Below are 16,813 nucleotides of genomic sequence, written 5' to 3'. Positions count from 1 at the left end.
GTTGAGGAGGGGAGGGAGAACCATGGTATATAACATGATGGTTGTGATCTGTATTTTCATTTGCTATAAAATTCAATAAATATTCATTTTTTTTTAAAAAAAAGTAAAGTAAACAGAGACATGTGACATACTAGCACACATCCTCTGAATTGTCTCTGAGTAGTTGTTTTGTTAAAATGGATGTTTATCGGGTTTTATTTTTTGTGTATATACCTATGTATTATAGAAGAACGTCCAGCTTCCAAGAGACTGTGATGTACTCCCAGTAATAAAAAACCTGCCAGTGATCTATCCATTGTCTTTGCCCAGAGTTGTTGAGCTTTTCTCAAGAAGCAGAGTTGTGGATAGACCAGTAGACCCGATTGACCTGTTGCACATGCCTCCATTCTTGAAACCCCCACTTTTCGGCTTAAAAAGAACCAAATCTCTTAGAGACTTCCTAATAAAATCGGACATCACTGTACCAACAAAACCAGTTGATGAATTTCCAAAAGGCCATTTCTGATATGGGGGGTGCAGCATCTGTAAATACTCTCTAGAAGTTAAGGAATTTTCCAATGAACAATCTGGGTTCAAATATCAAATTAGACATTTCAGCAATTGTAACACAAAAAACTACATTTATGCATTGATATACCCTTGCAAAATGATGCATATTGGAAAATGTTCTAGGCCAATAAAACTTAGTATTTATGAGCATCGATCTAGAATACGTAACAAAATCGTGGAAGCACCGCTGGTAGAATGTTATGTGCAATATAAACACACAGAAGATGATTTCTTGTGTTTTGTCATTTGGAAGTTATCCCCAGATCGTTTTAATCACAAGAATATTGACAAACTTTTGCTACAACAAGAGACTAAATTTATTCATCTTTTTAAAACAATCTCCCCCCGAGGTCTAAGCAACAATCCAAAGTCTTTACTTCCTTTCTGTAATCTGCTATATTCCTCACTGTATCTTTAGGATAGATTTTGTATCAGTGCCTCTTTAAATCTTCATTAAAACACCCAATTTCCTTCTACCATTTTTGTGTGAGCTTCTTCCCCCCCCCCAATTTTTTTGTAGCTTTTCACAATATTAAACATACATAAACAATACAAACAACAAAAAGTAACACTACTACGGAGAAAAATACATAACAGACAACACTTGAATTATTCTCCACCTATCTTTCTTTTGTGTCATTGTGGGTTGACTTCCTCTCATCCTCTCCTCCTGCGTTCCTTGAAAATCATCTTTAGTAATTTTACATTTTTTAGAAATCCTCATTATTAATCAGTCTTAATATCTCCTCTTATCTAAGAATCTTTTCATTTCTTCCAACATTTCTTCCATATCTGCAACCTATCTCATCTTCCAGCTTACTTCTAAGCACTAATCTTACTATATTTCTTTAAATATAATTTAAATTTCTTCCATTCTTCCTCCACCGCATTGTCCCTCTGGTCTCGGAGTTTCCCAGTCAGTTCAGGAAGCTCCATATAGTCCATCATTTTCATCTGCCATTCTTCTATCGTTGGTATATCTTCTGTCTTCCAGTTTTTAGCTAACAAAATTCTGGCTGGGCTGCTGTTGTGGCATACATAAAGACTGTCCTAATGTCTTTTAAGATTTATTGATTTAGTATACCCAGTAAGAAGGCTTCTGGTTTTTTATTAAATGTGTTTTTCAACACCTTTTTCAATTCATTATATATCTTCTCCCAGAAGTCTTTTACTTTCGGGCACGTCCACCACATATGGAAAAAGGTTCCTTCTATTTGCTTACATTTCCAGCATTTATTACTTTGTCCATGATACATTTTTGCCAATTTAACCGGTGTTAAATACCACCTATACATCATTTTCATGACATTCTCTCTCAAAATATTGCATGCTGAGAATTTTATACCTGTTTTCCATAGTTTTTACCAGTCCTCCATCATAATGTTGTGCCCCACATCCTTAGACCAATCAATCATTACAGATTTTACCATTTCATCTTTTGTATGCCACTCAAGCAATAAATTATACATTCTGGATAGATTTTTAGTCTTTGGTTCTAGCAATTCCGTCTCCAACTTGGATTTCTCTGACTGAAAGCCATTTTTCTTATCCATCTTATACAATTCATTTATCTGATAATATTGCAGCCAGTCAGATACCTTCCCTTTCAACTGATCATATGGTTTTAATTTATAATTTTCACCTCCTTGAACTAAAATATCAATATATCTTGGCCAATTACCTTCCATATTTGTTCTTTTATGGGCTTTAGCTTCTAAGGGTGATAGCCACCTGGGTGTTTTTCTTTCTAACAAATCTTTATTCCTCATCCAAACCTGAAACAAAGCATTTCTGATAATATGGGATTTAAAACCTTTATGGGCCTTGATCTTATCATACCAAAGATATGCATGCCATCCAAATACATTATAATGTCCTTCCAAGTCTAATACATCCGTATTTTCTAATGTAAACCATTCTTTCAACCAACAAAAGGCTGCAACTTCATAATAAATCTTTAAATCTGGCAGGGAGAATCCCACTCTATCCTTAGAATCTGTTAAAATCTTGTATTTATTTCTGGGTTTCCCCCCCTGCCAGATAAATTTTGTTAAATCTTTTGCCACTTTCTAAAACAATCTATCTTGTCAATAATTGGTAAGACTTGAAATAAGAACAATATCTTCGGCAATACATTCATCTTTATCATGGAGATCCAGCCTAACAGGGATAACTTCAATTTTGTCCATATTTCTAAATCCCTTTTTATCTCATTCCATAATTTATCATAATTATCTTTATACAAATTTAGATTTTTAACAGTCATATTCACACCCAAGTATTTCACTTTCTTAACACAGCTCAGCCCTGTCATATTCTGTAGCTTTTCTCTCTCTTCCAAAGTCAGATTTTTTAATTAATACTTTAGTTTTGGCTTTATTCAATTTGAAGCCCGCCACTTGCCCAAATTCTATAATCTCCAGTGCCTTAATTGCACTGTGTTCTGGGTCTTGTAAGGTCAATACCAAATCATCCGAAAAGGCTCTTAGTTTATATTCGTTCACTCGCACTTTAACATTGTCGTATTTCCTTATCATATTCAGCAAGACCTCCGACTGTTATGAATAACAGCGGGGAGATCGGGCATCCTTGTCTAGTTCCTTTCTCGATTCTAAACTCTGTTACCACCTTATTAACTATAATCTTTGCTCTTTGCTCACAATAGATGGCATTCAAGCCATTCAGGAAATTTTGCCCAACCTCCATTGTAGCAAAAAAATTCTTCATAAAACTCCAAGAAATATTATCAAAGGCCTTCTCTGCATCTATAACCATCAACATAGCTCTAGTATTAATTTTCTTATCTAATCTTTCTAATACTTCCACTAAATTTCGAATATTTCCATTCATATGTCTACCAAGTAAAAAACCTGCTTGATCTTTGTGGATATATTCCTTTAACACTCTTTTCAATCTTGTGGCCAAAATATTTGCAAAAAAATTATAATCCACATTTAATAAGGAGATTGGACGATAATTCTTCATTTGAGCTCTGTCTGTATCCGGTTTTGGTATCAGGGTAATATAAGCTTCTTTCCATGACTCGGGTGACCATGTCAAAAAAAGTCTTGGGGAGTCTCCCTTCATTGGTGAATTCAGATCTTTGTGATCTGTCCATCAACGTGGAAACTGCCCCATCTGTCCATCAGCGTGGAAACTGCCCCATTAAAATCTCCCAAGCAAATCAATTTGTAAGCCAAATAGCCCAATATGATGTCATGAAGTCTCTTATAGAATTCTGCTTTGCCTTCATTTGGTGCATAGAGTCCCAATATCATATATTTTTCGCCTTGCACTATTAACTCCACCCCAAGATATCTTCCCTCTTCATCTTTAAACAACATCTTTGGATTATATTTTTCCTTGGCGTAGATCACCACACCTCTCTTTTTCACTTTGTCTGAGGAAATGAATTCTTGGCCTAATCTTTTATTTTGTAATACTCTTCTATGTATTCTTGTGACATGAGTCTCTTGTAAACAAATCAGATCTAAATTTTGTTTTTCCAATATATGATTAACCTCATTTCTTTTGGCCTTCAAGTTAAGGCCATGAACAGTCCAAGTCAACATTTTAAAGGACATTTTTACTGTAATGCACTTGGTCCTGGTCCCAAACCTGTGCCTGGTCCCAAACTCTGGGTCGGCGCCTGGTCCAACTCCCGGCAAGGGTAAGAATAGATTGTCCAGTTCCGAAGGTGTTTGTGGAGTCCTTCCTCTCTTATCCTCAAAATCAGCCACGTATTTATCCAGAAACTTTCTTTTCTCCTGAAACGATCTTATCCTGATTTTCTTTCCCTTGTATTTGAAGGATAGTCCTTGTGGGAATTCCCACCGGAAGAAAATTCCTTTCTTCCTAAGGTTGGTTGTCAAGTCTGTATAGCTCCCTCTCAAATCAAGAGAAAATCTGGGAATAACCTTAAAGAAAATTACTGATTGCTGTTGGACCACAAAATTTTTATTGTAATGTAGGCCTAATAGTTTATCTCTTTGTTCTTTATTCTGAAATACTATCATACAGCTCAGATCATCAGCTTCTTATAGCAAAATTCCAGCTTAAACTGAAGAAAGTAGGAAAAACCACTGGGCCAGTAAGATACAATCTAAATCAAATTCCTTATGAATACACAGTTGAAGTGATGAACAGGTTTAAGGATTTAGATTTGGTGGATAGAGTGCCTGAAGAACTGTGGATGGAGGCTCGTAACATTATACAGGAGACAGCAACAAAAACCATCCCAATGAAAAAGAAATGCAAGAAAGCACAGTGGCTGTCCAAGGAGGCCTTACAAATAGCGGGGGAGAGAAGGCAAGCAAAATGTGAGGGAGATCGTGAAAGATACAGGAAATTGAATGCAGATTTCCAAAGAATAGCAAGGAGAGACAAGAGGGCCTTTCTAAACGAGCAATGCAAAGAAATAGAGGAAAACATCAGAATGGGAAAAACCAGAGATTTGTTCAAGAAAATTGGAGATATGAAAGGAACATTTCGTACAAAGATTACCACAATTAAGGACAAAAGTGGAAAGGACCTAACAGAAGCAGAAGACATCAAGAAGAGGTGGCAAGAATACACAGAGGAATTATACCAGAAAGATATGGAGGTCTCATACACCCCAGGTAATGTGGTTGCTGACCTTGAGCCAGACATCCTGGAGAGTGAAGTCAAATGGGCCTTAGAAAGCCTCGCTAACAACAAGGCCAGTGGAAGTGATGATATTCCAGCTGAACTATTTAAAATTTTAAAAGATGATGCTGTTAAGGTGCTACACTCAATATGCCAGCAAGTTTGGAAAACTCAGCAGTGGCCAGAGGATTGGAGAAGATCAGTCTACATCCCAATCCCAAAGAAGGGCAGTGCCAAAGAATGCTCCAACTACCGCACAATTGCACTCATTTCACACGCTAGCAAGGTTATGCTTAAAATTCTACAAGGCAGGCTTAAGCAGTATGTGGACCGAGAACTCCCAGAAGTGCAAGCTGGATTTCGAAGGGGCAGAGGAACCAGAGACCAAATTGCAAACATGCGCTGGATTATGGAGAAAGCCAGAGAGTTCCAGAAAAACATCTACTTCTGCTTCATTGACTATGCAAAAGCATTTGACTGTGTCGACCACAGCAAACTATGGCAAGTTCTTAAAGAAATGGGAGTGCCGGATCACCTCATTTGTCTCCTGAGAAATCTCTATGTGGGACAAGAAGCTACAGTTAGAACTGGATATGGAACAACTGATTGGTTCAAAATTGGGAAAGGAGTACGACAAGGCTGTATATTGTCCCCCTGCTTATTTAACTTATATGCAGAATTCATCATGCGAAAGGCTGGACTGGATGAATCCCCAACCGGAATTAAGATTGCCGGAAAAAATATCAACAACCTCAGATATGCTGATGATACTACCTTGATGGCAGAAAGTGAGGAAGAATTAAAGAACCTTTTAATGAGGGTGAAAGAAGAGAGCGCAAAATATGGTCTGAAGCTCAACATAAAAAAAACTAAGATCATGGCCACTGGTTCCATCACCTCCTGGCAAATAGGAGGGGAAGAAATGGAGGCAGTGAGAGATTTCACTTTCTTGGGTTCCACGATCACTGCAGATGGTGACAGCAGTCACGAAATTAGAAGACGCCTGCTTCTTGGGAGAAAAGCAATGACAAACCTAGACAGCATCTTAAAAAGCAAAGACATCACCTTGCCGACAAAGGTCCGTATAGTTAAAGCTAAGGTCTTCCCAGTAGTAATGTACGGAAGTGAGAGCTGGACCATAAAGAAGGCTGATCGCCGAAGAATTGATGCTTTTGAATTATGGTGCTGGAGGAGACTCTTGAGAGTCCCATGGACTGCAAGAAGATCAAACCTATCCATTCTCAAAGAAATCAGCCCAGAATGCGCACTAGAAGGACAGATCCTGAAGTTGAGGCTCCAGTACTTTGGCCACCTCATGAGAAGAGAAGACTCCCTAGAAAAGACCCTGATGTTGGGAAAGATGGAGGGCACAAGGAGAAGGGGACGACAGAGGATGAGATGGTTGGACAGTGTTCTCGAAGCTACTAATATGAGTTTGGCCAAACTGCGAGAGGCAGTGAAGGATAGGCGTGCCTGGCGTGCTCTGGTCCATGGGGTCACGAAGAGTCGGACACGACTGAACGACTGAACAACAACAATCATACAGTCATTAACTATCTTAGAGTCTTTCTTGCCTTTTACACCAAATCTATAGGCCCTTACCACTGTTCCAGCCAATTCAGCTTCCTCAGGTTCCCAGAAAGTTGCAAATTCCTTGACCAAAAAATCCTTTAAATTCCTTTGTTCTAGTTCTGGCACACCCCTCAAACAGAAATTTGCCTCTCTCTCTCCTTCAGTTATAATGTTGCAATCGCAATCTGTGTAGCTTCTTGTTGCCTTTCCAAATCTTGGACTCTCCCTGTCTCCAAATTTGTAACTCTTGCCTCCACTTCTGTTATTTGTGTTTTTAAGCATTGCCCATTTGCTTAATACTTTCTGTGTTAGCTTTAACAGTGTTTGAGGCTAAATTAGCATTTACATATACCAACGCAGCCAACTGTGGGATGTAAACACAGAGCAGCCAAACCCAACACTGCTAGAGTGGACATGAAGGTAACTCAGTCCTCCAGGCTTAACTTCCTCTTTACCTGGACTGAGTTACAGGAACCAGAAGTAGGTGTGGTCTTACCTGGGAACAAGATCCCAAAGATCTCTCTCCTTTTTGCCTCATCTTTTGAATAAGCAGGATGCTCTCTCTCAGCCTGCAGCTGAGAGAAGCAGAGGTGAAACCTGTTCCCCTATGGAATCAGCTTCACCACATGTAAATATATTTATCTAAGCTTATCTGCCTCTTTGAGCCTGTACTGTAACTCATGGATGACTGTAAGTAAACTTTTTTATATCTTATAATCAGTACTGTGTTGTGTCTTTACTTTTAATAATAATAAAATAATAATAATAATTTTATTTATACCCCGCCCTTCCCAGCCAGAAAACCGGGCTCAGGGCGGCTAACATCAATTAAAATCACAGCAAGAAACATAAAAACGATCAATTTAAAATAACAGATTAAAATACAAATTAAAAAATTAAATTAAAACTGCAGGTCTCAATTTCAAAATATCCCACCAATAAAAGATGAAGCATAAATATTAAACAGAAACCAACCCAAAGGCCAGGTGGAACAGCTCCGTCTTGCAGGCCCTGCGGAAAGATGCCAAATCCCGCAGGGCCCTGGTCTCTTGTGATAGGCTGTTCCACCAAGTCGGGGCCAATATTGAGAAGGCCCTGGCCCTAGTTGAGGCCAACCTAACGTCTTTGTTGCTCGGGACCTCCAAAAGATTATTATTTGAGGACCTTAAGGTCCTACATGGGACATACCAGGAGAGGCGGTCCCTTAAATACGAGGGTCCTAAACCGCATAGGGCTTTAAAGGTCAAAACCAGCACCTTAAACCTGATCCTGTACTCCACCGGGAGCCAGTGCAGCTGGTAAAGCACTGGATGAATGTGGTCCTGCGGCAAAGACCCAGTAAGGAGCCTCGCCGCGGCATTCTGCAGAGGGAAGAAGGGGAATATACCAGGAATATATATTTCTTATAGAGGCTTTAGCAAGCCTATGCAACCGTTTTCTGCTGTGTTTTAAAAGGGAATGTAACTCTGCTAAGTTTGGAGCTTGCTCACACAAGCTGGGATGATATATATAAAATAATATATACTCATCCACACTCCTAAACATTCCCACACCAACACCTGTTCTTCAAATGCTTTTATGGAGCCTTTCCTCTGTGTTTGTGCCTTTGTTCTAGTAGCAATTGGCACACTTGGTGTTCCCTGCTCTTCCATAATCAAAACAACTTTTGCAGCTGTTATTCTGCAAGGTCAGTAAATCACGAGACTATTAGGTTCAACAAAAGAGAACTCAGTCCAGTCCAAGGCCACCGTGCTAATAGGATGTAAACAAGTCCAGCTCCAATATGATAAGCCAGGAGCCAGTGAAATCAACAGTGTCTACATTTATTCCTTTCCAAACTCCTCAGACAAATTGTCAAATCTTAATAAAGTCCAACAATTTGTGGTGAGCAAGCCTTTAGCGAAGGGGTAGAATGTTGTCAGTTCAAAACAGCAATAGAAAGACCTTATTGTTCCAATTCTGGGCTTGCACACCAAATCAGAAACGATCAGTCTATTGTTACATCACAATGGCTGCCCGCTGACCCGGTCTCCGCATTCCAGAGGGTGAGCAGTGCTTTCTTAAGGCGATTTAATTGTAATCCACAGGGTAATTTACATCCAAAACCTCTCCCCCCTTGTCCCTGTCCTTTAGGGGGCAGTCTTTGTTCCAAGCTCAGAAATTAGAGGTTTAAAAGCAATCTTTTTGCGGCTGCAGTCCCGTTCCGTTTACTTTGCTTCTGCCGCAGTCGGGGGGGGACGGACTTCCTTTTTAAATCCCCTCCATACCCAATTTTAACAATTTTAACACAACTGTTGATTTAGAGGTACTCACGGAGTTCCAATTGTCAAGTCCAAATTGAAGGAAAAGTAAAGCGCTCAATGCTGCCAGCAGTCGCAGCTTTACGCAGCCAGGATAGTGCTCAATCCACAGCGCCCGCACCTTCCACCCCACTCGCTCTCGGCAGCCCTTACAAGGGCTTACCGGGGAGTAGAGGAGGTGCACCGGGCACCAGCCAGATCCCCACGTCTTCAGGACGCTCCTCCTGAAGTTTTTCTGGGGGGCCGTAGCACGGTTATGGCTCCCCCTTTCCTGACAGCGTCGGAGACTCTCGGAGCTGAGAGTTCTCCCGACTGGCCAGTATGGCACTTCACTGGAAGTCCCATTTTTGTGTGAGCTTCAATCAAGAACTCCAACTTCCTTACTTATCCATTCTAGGAACAGCATTCCTGACCCAGATTTTCACAGGAAGTCCCTAAGATGATTCCCCTTTCAAACAGGACATGTGAACATAGGCCAGCAGGGTCCTCCTCTCTGGCAGAAGGACAACCCCTTCCCCAAAGCCCCTCCCTCCCCCACTTCCCCCTGGGGGTCCCCCACACCACCCATCACTCACCAGGATGGCTTTGGCCCCCTGAGCTGAGCTGCCTGGCAGTTCTGAATCACATCCAGCAGGTACAGCTGATCTTCCTCCAGCAGCTGAAAGGCAAAAGTCAGGCTGTCAGTTCCTTGGAAGGGGGCTTCTCCACATCCGAGAGTGCAGAGTGGGGGGCAAGGAGGGCAGGTCTGAGTCCCTGCTCTGGTTCTCTCCAATACTCACCCCTGGGGGAGAGATGTGCAACCGCAGCACATCTGCAAAGAGAAGGACATAGGGACAGGTGAGTCAGTCCCTGAGCACCTGGCAAGGCTATTCCAAGAGTTTTCTCCTACATTCCTACTAGACGGGCAGGACACCCCAGGCCTTGAGGGCTAATTCTGGCCTCCTTCAACCAGAACGTGGCTCCCCAGACTATCGAGATGGGCAATACCCAGTTCCACTCCACCCTTTAAAAATTTAAATATGAAAACAGATCCCAACTTTCAGAGCATTTAAATCACAAGTGGAAAGACCGCTGCGCCACTCACAGAAATAGGACTATACTTCCTTCTCCCACCCTTAAAGTAAACATCTGTGTAAGGAAACCGAATCGACCCAAGCCTGCCTTCCTCCACCAACCTCAACTTCGCTCTTCAAGCCAAAAGACAATGTGTCCCTGTCCCAGGGCGAAACCCCCGGCCTTTCATTGCTAGAGCAGCCAGCACACTAGTGGCATTTACCTAAGCGCAGCGTAGGGACTGACTGAGCGGTCGGTGAGATGCTTTGAGCCTCAGACACTTGGGGGGTTCTGAGATGGCCGTGCAGGCCAGATTCATGACCCTGGTGGGCTGGATTTGGCCTACGGAACATAGTTTGAGGACCCCTGGTCTACACTGACTGGCAGCAGCTCCCCGGCGTTTCAGGCAGGGATTTCGTCCAGCCCTTGCAGGAGATGTCAGGGGTTGACCCTGGGACATTCTGCATGCCAAGCAGATGCTCTAGGGCTCCCCATATTTCACTACCCTTTCAACATTATACTATTAGCAACCGTGGAGATTCCACCTGCCTCTTTCGAAAGGAGAACACTCATCTGATCAATTTTAATAATAATAATAATAATAATAATAATAATAATAATAATAATAATAATTTATACCCCACACATCTGGCTGGGTTTCCCCAGCCACTCTGGGCGGCTTCCAACAATATATTAAAATACAGTAGCCCATCAAATATTAAAAGCTTCCCTAAATATAATAACAACAACCATTCATTTTCAGTCCATTGAATTAGCAATTAAGCATTTATGGAAAGGGAAATGGCTTACTTTTGTATATTAGCATAAAAAGCAGGCATAAGAAAGTAGTACTCATTTATGATGTGAATAGGATTAATTTATTTTGAACTACTTTTGGTTCCTCCTTGGTAGCCAGTACGATTGTTTCAGCAGTGCTCAAACACAGGACCCACTGCCTTGAGGGACATCTAAGAGCAGTTTGGCAGGGGAAAGGTCTCCCTTGGGAGGGGGTGGACTCTCCTTCCTTGGGGGTTTCTAAGCAGAGATGCTTTAGCTGAGATTCCTGCATTGCTGGGGGTTGGACTAGATGACCCTCGGATCCCCTCCTCTCTCTCCACTCCTGAATTCCTTGCTTCCTGCAAAGCCCTTTTCCCTGCAAGCTGTTCCTGCAGTTTCTGGCCAAGAGAAGGAGATGCTCAGAGTCCAGCCAAGAGCCTCACCCCCAAAAGGATATCTGGCCATTGGCGTAGCCCCCCATAATCCATAAAAAAGAATAAAAATCTGATGTTCTGCCAACCGAGAGGACACGGCTCTGCAAGGGTTAAAGGGAACCGAGCTGCCTTCCTAGAGAGGACAGGAAGCAAGAGAGAGGAGGCCAGGTCCTCCAGAGCCCAGGCCCCTCCCTCCCTCTCCTGCAAGGGCTGCCTGGCTGTCCCCTCCTGGGATCTGGTGAGTGGGGAGGCGGTGGGGGTCCCAGGGCTGCAGCAGGGGAGGGGGCCAGCCTGGGGGGGGGCTGGTCTGCTCATGCAGGGGGAGGAGAGAGAGGGGCCTGCCAGGGAGGGGCCAGGTCTGCCACGCTCTTCTTCCGGGAGATCACAGGATCCCAAATGGCTCCCACGAAATCTCCCTTCTTCAAACAAAGGGGTCCCTGAGACATTAACTCTGTGTGACGTCGCTCAGCATCATTGCACAACAGAGGAAATATGGGCAAAGGGTTTTCCAAAGCTGGACGAGGAGGGGGACTAGCTCCTCCCCCCCAAAAAAACCCACGTGGAAGAAGGAAGGAAAGAAAGAAACAACGAAAGAAAGAGGGGAGAGAAAGGCCAGGAATAAAGAGAGGGATCCCAGCCCATATTCTGGATTGTTGCTGGAAAACCAGCCGAGCCGGAAATGGGCGCTACTCACTGAGCCTCCAGGGTCCTTGGCATCAGTAGCTCTGTTAACATATCTAACAGAATAATAATGCTAAAATACCTTCCTAAATTACAGGGGAAGTGTCTTTGGCCCCGCCCACTTGGCCCTCAGGTGGTTGACAAGATACATACCTGGCCCTCAGAGCAAAGAAAAAGAGATCCCACCCAAGGATAGAATCCTAGAGTTGGAAGAGACCCCAAGGGCCATCCAGTCCAACCCCCTGCCAAACAGGAAACACCATCAAAGCATTCCTGACAGATGGCTGTCAAGCCTCCGCTTAAAGACCTCCAAAGAAGGAGACTCCACCACACTCCTTGGCAGCAAAGTCCACTGTCCAACAGCTCTTACTGTCAGGAGGTTCTTCCTAGTGTTTAGGTGGAATCTTCTTTCTTGTAGTTCGAATCCATTGTCCCGTGTCCGCTTCTCTGGAGCAGCAAAAACAACCTTTCTCCCTCCTCTATATGACATCCTTTTATATATTTGAACATGGCTATCATATCCCCCCTTAACCTTCTCTTCTCCAGGCTAAACATACCCAGCTCCCTAAGCCGTTCCTCATAAGGCATCGTTTCCAGGACTTTTGACTATTTTGGTTGCCCTCCTCTGGACACGTCCCACTAGTCACTTCTCTCCAGGATGAAGAGGAGCCATTGATGAGCACCCTTTGGGTTCGGTCAGTCAGCCAGTTACAAATCCACTGAATGGTAGCATTGTCTAGCCCGCATTTTACCAGCTTCTATACAAGAATATCATGGGGCACCTTGTCAAAGCCCTTGCTGAAATCAAGATAGGCTACATCCACAGCGTTCCCTTCATCTACCAGGCTTGTAATTCTGTCAAAGAATGAGATCAGGTTAGTCTGACACGACTTATTTTTCAGAAACCCATGCTGACTTTTATTGATCACAGCGTTCCTTTCTAGGTGCTCACAGACCGTTTGCTTAATGATCTGCTCTAGAATCTTTCCTGGTATTGATGTCAGGCTGACTGGGCGGTAATTGTTTGGGTCCTCTCTTTCCCCCCCTTTTGAAAATAGGGACAACACTCCTGAATTCGAGGAGGAGGTTCCTTTCCTCCTGCAAAGCCCTTTTCCCTGCAAGCTGTTCCTCCGGTTTCTGGCCAAGGGAAGAAGATGCTCAGAGTCCAACCAAGAGCCTCACCCCCAAAAGGATATCAGGGCATTGGCATAACCCCCCCTAAATCCATAAAAAATAATAATAAGCCGAGGTTCTACCAAGCGAGAAACGGCTGAGCTGAGTCAAAGGGCTTTGCAAGGGTTAAAGGGAACGGAGCTGCCTTCCTAGAGAGGATAGGAAGCAAGAGAGAGGAGGCCAGGTCCTCCAGAGCCCAGGCCCCTCCCTCTCCTGCAAGGGCTGCCTGGCTGTCCCCTCCTGGGATCTGGTGAGTGGGGAGGCGGTGGGGGTCCCAGGGCAGCAGCAGGGGAGGGGGCCAGCCTGGGGGGCCTGGTCTGCTCATGCAGGGGGAGGAGAGGGGCCTGCCAGGGAGGGGCCAGGTCTGCAACGCTCTCCTTCCGGGAGATCACAGGATCCCAAATGGCTCCCACGAAATCTCCCTTCTTCAAACAAAGGAGTCCCTGGGACTGTGACTCTGTGTGACGTTGCTCAGCGTCATTGCACAACAGAGGAAACATGGGCAAATGGTTCTCCAAAGGGTGACAAGGAGGTGGACTAGCCCCCTTCATTTCCCTCCACATTTTGCATTGCTAGAAGGCTAGAGACTTATTTCTCCTCCTCCTCCTCCTCCTCCTCTTTCTTTTCAAAAAGATAGCTCATAGTCTGGGATGTGGTGCAGTCCAGCTCTGGTTCCCTCCAAGACTCATCCATGCTTGCTCAGGGAACCATTCCCTCCCCCCGTCCTACAAATTTTGTAAGAGAACAATGTATTTGCTTTGTAGGATTTGCTAGAGCTTCTCATTAAGACGTACAGAACTTGGCAGAAGACCAAAGGATTCCTTCCGATCTCTCAGAGGCTTCCTCAGGCCACAGATGGATGAGCGAGACTGGGGATTCTGGGAAAACTCTGTGCAGAAGATCCTGGGTGAGGAGGACACCCTCCGCTCAGAGATGCAGAGCCAGCAGTTGAGGCAGTTCTGCTGCCAGGAGGCCAAAGGACCCCGAGAGGTTTGCAGCCGACTCTACTACCTTGACCGTCAATGGCTGAAGCCAGAAAGGCACACGAAAGCTGAGATGCTGGACCTGGTGATCTTGGAGCAGTTCCTGGCTGTCCTTCCCCCGGAGATGGAGAGCTGGGTGAGGGAATGCGGAGCGGAGACCAGTTCCCAGGCGGTGGCCCTGGCCGAAGGTTTCCTCCTGAGTCAGGCAGAGGAGAGAAAGCAGGTGAGAGAGACTTTCCTCTGAATACTCCCAAGGGGCTCCAAAGAGGACAGAGAACATCCCATAATGGTCTGCTGATGGCCCCTCCGTTATCTGGGAGAGTATCCATGGAATGAGATCTCACACCCTTCAAGGCTTTATCATTCTCTTTCTAATATTTCTCACCATTCTCTGTTTTGAATCCTTGTTTCTATTTCAGGGAAAGGATCATTTTGCAGAAATGGACCTGGATTCCTGTGAGGCAGAGAGGCCTCCGTTGGACACCAGAGAGAGGCCACTGGGTAAGGAGGAAGGTGGTTTTCCTACGTTTGGTCTCATTCTGTTGATTTTCCAACTAATCTCTGGGTTCTTTTCATCTTGTTTTGGGAGGAGACAGTTGGGAACAAGGGTCCAGGGGAGGGGAGATGTATTTCTGCACGACTAACATGTGAAATGGGCACAAACTTCCAAATTCTCTCAGCAGGTAAGGCTTTCTCAAAGGCCCATCTGTAGTTAGAGATGCCCTGTTTCACCTGTGAGAGAAGCAGGCACTCCTGACCTCCTGCTTACATTTTTTCTCTTGCAGGTGACCGAATGATGCCGGCAAGACCTCCTGATCCGTCTTTTCATGGGGGCAGAAGGGAAGCAGCGGCTGTGGAACCAGATCAGGTTAGGGGAAGCTGCCTTGTGGGGACAGAGGCCGAGGGATGGAGCAATGTCATGGACTGGTTGGGCACAGAGGAATGATGGGAGGAAGCAGCTGTGGAACCAGGAAGGGAAGATGGCTCAGAGCCCAAGAAGTGGAGGTAGAAGAAGGATGGGTGGTCAGAGGGGGAAGAGGGAGAATGCTGGGAAGAGGAGGTGTCAGAAGCTGAATGGCTAACAGGGGTTAGTGAGCTGGGAGACTCTGTGGCAGAATGCAGTGCAGAATGAGAGGCAGAAGAGGAAGGAGGTGAGTGGGAGGAGGAAGGTTGATAGGCAGAGGAGAGTCAGGATAAGGAGGAGCCACCGGTGTCTCCCTCTCCTTTTGCCAGAAGCCACCCTCCCTGCTTGTCTCTCAGAGCCAGGAGACCCCCTGCATTGCAGGAATCTCTGCTAGATCATCCAGTACAGATGGACATCCAAAATAGGCTTATTTTATTTCTAGATTGATCAGTGAATGCTAAAATTTGTTTCTAAGGAGTTGACATATAAAAAAAATAGTGGCCTGCCCCCCATTCCTCCCCCTCTGCATGCCCCCATGAACCCCTTGATTTTGACTGTAGGGCAATGGGAGGAAACTCCCCAGAACAGCTCACAAGGAGAGGAGAATGTGGATCCTTCCATCTGGGAAACTGGAATGCTTAGGCAGAATGTCTTGAAAAATGCGTAGGCAGAATGTCTTGAAAAACACAAGGTGGAGTACCACCTATTTGCACAAGGACGAATACCCATTGTTAAAATGCAGAATTAATAATGATGATGATGATGATGATGATGATGATAATAATAATTTTAATTTTAATTTATACCCCACTCTCTCCAGCCAAGACCAGGCTCAGGGCAGTTAACACCAGGTATAAAAAGAAATTGATAAAAATACAACTTGAAAAGAAGATTAACATACAACATCAAAATGCAGCCTCATTTCAGTAGAAACTCAAATCTTAAAACTGTTTGGGGAAGGAAATGTCAAATCATTCACCCAGGCCAACTATCCAGACTGGTCCTACGTGGGCCAGAAAAAAGTCAGGAAAGTCCTGAAATAGGAATTCCGGACTTCCGGCGGCGACGCCATTGCGGGAGGTCGTGGGTTGCCTCGGCTGCGAGGCTACCCAGTCCATCCCGGGGGTTGGAGCCCCGCTACCGCAAAGCGGGGCTCCGGTGGGGTGCGGGAAGAGCGTCCCGCACCCTGGGCTCCCCGGCTGTGCCCATTAGTGCTCCGAACCCTTCCCTCGCTCCCCCTGTAAAGGGGGAGTGGGGGTGAAGGGACGACGGAGCTGGGCTATAGGGGACATGCCCCAACCGGGATGTAAATGCGGCGGTCGCCCCCGCGACGAGCGTCTAAGTTCTACCTGTCTTTAATGGAGCTAAAGAACCCGGTGGTCATGAGTATTTGAAATGGATTGACTCTTATATGTTTTGAACGATCCGGGGGGAAGAGGAAAGGAAGCCTGCCTCCCTCCCTTCGGTGGGAAAGAAAATAACCAGTTTAAGTGACTGCTGCTACAGTACTGGATACAAAGTGTTTGAATTTTTAAAAGTGAGATTTCCCTTTGGGGATTAAGTTTGCAGAAAATATCTCCGTTTAAAGTTTTGGTCTTTACGCTCTGGCTTCAGAAAAATGGCGATGGAAAATTTGGACTGACGTGGGAAACAATTGAAACAAAGGGAGGAATATAGAGACAGGAACTGAAATTTGACACCCACCCCCTCCCCCAATATGTTGGACTTTGTGTTTGCACTTGTTTTGAACTCTGGACTAAC

The 16,813-nt window shown here is 44.6% G+C and overlaps 1 protein-coding gene and 1 pseudogene across 1 annotated transcript in view; one reads left to right on the top strand and one right to left on the bottom strand.

Annotated features, from left to right (window-relative positions):
* LOC117044872 overlaps positions 1-16,813 on the bottom strand; it is a 934,741-nt pseudogene that overhangs the window by 695,739 nt on the left and 222,189 nt on the right.
* The window catches only part of LOC117045003, a gene marked incomplete at its 5' end in the record, with an annotated part of 374,050 nt that overhangs the window by 276,989 nt on the left and 80,248 nt on the right, over positions 1-16,813 (top strand).

Source organism: Lacerta agilis, chromosome 4 (genome assembly GCF_009819535.1).
Source record: "Lacerta agilis isolate rLacAgi1 chromosome 4, rLacAgi1.pri, whole genome shotgun sequence".
NCBI lineage: Eukaryota > Metazoa > Chordata > Lepidosauria > Squamata > Lacertidae > Lacerta > Lacerta agilis.
Note: the sequence above shows the minus strand (reverse complement) of the source record. Positions and strands in the feature narration are given on the sequence as shown.